General features: G+C 24.9%; 1 long non-coding RNA gene across 1 annotated transcript in view; it reads left to right on the top strand.

The window, feature by feature from the left end:
- Window positions 1–2,065: 2,065 nt before the first annotated feature.
- Window positions 2,066–3,752, top strand: part of LOC124421038 — a 28,593-nt gene continuing 26,906 nt past the window's right edge. Inside the window, exon 1 of the long non-coding RNA XR_006941487.1 lies at window positions 2,066–2,149. This is a non-coding gene — a long non-coding RNA (uncharacterized LOC124421038). The remainder of the gene's footprint in view (window positions 2,150–3,752) is intronic.

Genomic DNA, 3,752 nt, shown 5'->3' with positions numbered 1-3,752 from the left:
GTGTGTATGTGTGTCAAATTCCATTGTTAATTTTCCATATTGCATGTAGGTTCGTTTGACTGAGTTTGTGTTTCTAATTTATTTGCATAATTAGATTTTAAAACCATCTGACGCTAGATAAACATATGTGTACGTGTTTTAAAAATATTAAATTTTATCAAAAATAAAGCAGACATGTTTAACAAAAGAAACATTGACCTGACTCACAAACATAATATTCACACAAACCCCACACAAACAACAACATTTGTTAGCACTCACTTAAAGTGTTCTCTTTAAGAGCATAATTGTTTTAATTAAACATATTTCATCACATTTCCTTACAGTCTGCCTTAAAAGCTTAAAGTTTCTCTATCTTTAAAGCTTTGCAGAAATATCATCATTCTAATTTAAGCAAATAAATCACTTTCCTAACCATAACTCCAATTAGTTCCTTTTCTCAGCATATTTAACTTTAACTTCCTGTTATTTTCCTTATTATAGCTTTTTTCAAGATAAAAGCTTAATATATAAAACTTTTTATTGTTTTATCATTATGTGCATATTTCCATAAATTATCTTTATCGAAAAGTTTTTAATAATTATGTCATAAACACATCATTTGTAGCATACATGTAGAAGGAAAATACTGTTACATTCAACACGAAAAAAAGTTTTATTTTTCACAACTCAACTTAATCTTAAGGAAATAAAACCAAAAGTTGTATATTTAACCAGAGCATATCATCATGCCAAGACAAGAAGTGAAACAAGTTCTTGTCTTTGTTATTATATTTCTTAACTAGAGAAAGAAACATTAATTATTAAAGGAATTTGAAGAAATGTTCATATAGAAAATTTAAATAAGAATTTGTGTAAATTTTGTAGATAATGACAAGAACATTAAAATATATTATTTGTTAAATATATAAATTGCCTAAAACAATAAAAACAAAAATATAAATTTTAATTAAGATTTTTGTAAAAGATTATCCCCCTTATTCGTAAACAGCACTTTATTTTATAAAAAGTTTATAAAACAAAATTTCTATACGAAATTTGATTTATAAATCGTTTATAAAATAAAAATTTGTTTATGAATATGTGGGTTTGTCCCTTATTCAAAAACATTTATCAAAGATTTATAAATGTTAAATGAACAAAGCTGTATGAGTATAAATCATACCATTTACACTATTTTATCTTTTACACTTTTTTTTAAATATAATTGTCCAATTCACAATCGGTGTTATACGGTTGTATCGTAGTATGTCGTAATTTTTTTCTAATTGACCTTTTTTTTTACAAATTTTTTTATTTTACAAATTTTTATGACGTACAACGCTATAACGATACGACATCGATTGCAAATTGGATAAATAATTCCCAAAAAATAATAATAATAAAATTGTATTTTTATAATTATTAGGATTTTTAGTAAATTTAAAATCAAAATTTTAAAATTTGTTTTTCCTTTGATTTTAACTCACACAATCTTCCATCCCTGATATAGAGCTGCATGAATTCGAATAAGACATTGAGATGTCTCTATTTCGTCACGGATTTCTTTGTAAACGAGTGTGAATACAATTTTCACTTTAGTGTCCCTTTTGTAAGAGAAAAACAAACTTAAGCTTTTTGCTGTCTCTTCGTAATCTATGACGAATGACGATTGACCTACTCGTAGGACAAGTGCATGTTAAAATTGCAAATTACATGGACTAAGCCTAAGTTAAGAAATGGACTAAACTAAGTTAGGCTGTTAGACCGAACTGCTGAGATCTGAGCTCTATGTTGTTGTTTTATTTGCAGGATTTGATATTTTCCAGATATTTTCCAGATTCAGATTTATTGTGAAATATCGATTAGTATTACATTGAATTTTAGCCAAAAATTCGATTTAAAAGTTTTGATAAAATACGAACTTTTCGTTAAAATTGAGGTTGTTTGACAAAAATGTATTTTTAGGCAATATGTGGGGTTTTGTAGAGAAATTGTAAAAATATTTTTTAGTGAATATTTAAAAAATATGTTTGTTTTTATTTCTTTTACTAAATAAAAATTATTTTTCATACTTTTTTTACATTTTCAGATTCTATAGATGATGAATATTAATCAACTGAGCTATGCAGATTAAAGGAATATTAACCTTTGTGTTTGTAACTAAACTGTAAGTAAATTTTTTGAAATATTTATATTTTTTTAACAAATATAGCTTCAAATTCGTTTCTCTTCAAAATTCTTTAAAATCTTTAAAACCCATAAAAAATTAAAACAATTTCCTTACAAATTTTAGCTTAACTTTTCTTTCAATAAATTTAAATAAATACTTTTGTTATTTGTTTAGTTTTTGGAAAACTAAAACAAAATTCTAAATAAATCGAATTTTAATGACTTAAATAACATTTATCATTGTCGAAATATGTTGCAAAGGATAGGGAAAGAAAAAGGATTTTAATTTTAGAAATAACAAGACAAGATAACAAGGTTAAATTAAGTTTTAAGACATTTCGCATTTAAATATTTATTCATTAATTAATTAAGTAGATTAAATATCTATACATAATTTGTTTTAAAGAAAATCGTTTATAATTAAAATCAGTCAAAACTTTAAAGGGATTTTTAAAAGTTATTTAGAATTATTTTAAGCTGACAACTTTAATTTTCATTTGTTCTCATACTGGTTGGTAAATAAATTTTAATTATAGACACACGTTTACAGAACAAAATTCCATTATATTGTCTACCCTTCATCACCTTCTTCATAGTAATAATTTTGCTTATTATATTTATGCTTTTTTCTACCACTATGTGTGGAATAAAATATATTTTTTTATTTTTTCTTATAACTTATTTTTAAAGGTATATTTTATTAAATACTTTATTATTTTTAAAAAAAGAAAAAGTGTCATGTGTGTAAAATGCAAAATCAGCAACATTTTTTTCACCTTCTGTTGTTTTTAAAACACTACATTTGTTATTATAGTTCTATTCCTTTTTATATTCTGTATATTTTATAAAATCTATACGTTAGTCTTATTCCTCGGTTCTGCTATTTTAGCATAAGTCTTTCTGCATTTGTAAGCAGACAGCTGCTGAAATTCCTTCTACCACGAATATTTGAATACCCTAAACCTTAAATTATATTACATTTTTATCAATATAAAAATATTTTGTTAATAAAAATTGCTTAATCGATACGAAAAAAAATATATTAATTTAGGTTCTGTATTCAGAATAAAAATATCTTTATAAAGACTTGAAGAGATGTGAAAAATCTAAGATTCTTTTCAATGTTGCGGAAGTATTAAAACCTGACATTGGGAGGAGAATTTGAAAATGTTGATATTTTTCTGTGTAACAGACATCAGAAAGCAGCATGCTTATGATTTTATTTAAATGTTATAAAAGTATTTGTAAGTTGTTTTTTCTTTTGTAAATTGTGCATTATAAGAGTAAAGTAACAGTGCAGAAAATTTGCACATTACACCGTTGGCAACTGACATACAACAGAATTAGGACTAAACTATATCTAGAACAAACTAGAACTGAATAAGAATTGAACTAGAACTGAACTAGAACTGAACTCGAACTAAACTCGAACTGAACAAGAACTGAAATTGAATTAAACTCATAATGAACTAGAACTGAATAAGAACTGAATAAGAATTGAACTAGAACTGAACTAGAACTGAACTAGAACTGAATTAGAACTGAACTAGAACTGAACTAGAACTGAACTAGAACTGAACTAGAACTGAACTAGAACTGAA

This window comes from Lucilia cuprina, chromosome 6, assembly GCF_022045245.1.
Source record: "Lucilia cuprina isolate Lc7/37 chromosome 6, ASM2204524v1, whole genome shotgun sequence".
Classification (NCBI taxonomy): domain Eukaryota; kingdom Metazoa; phylum Arthropoda; class Insecta; order Diptera; family Calliphoridae; genus Lucilia; species Lucilia cuprina.
This window is presented reverse-complemented; position numbering and strand designations above follow the sequence as displayed.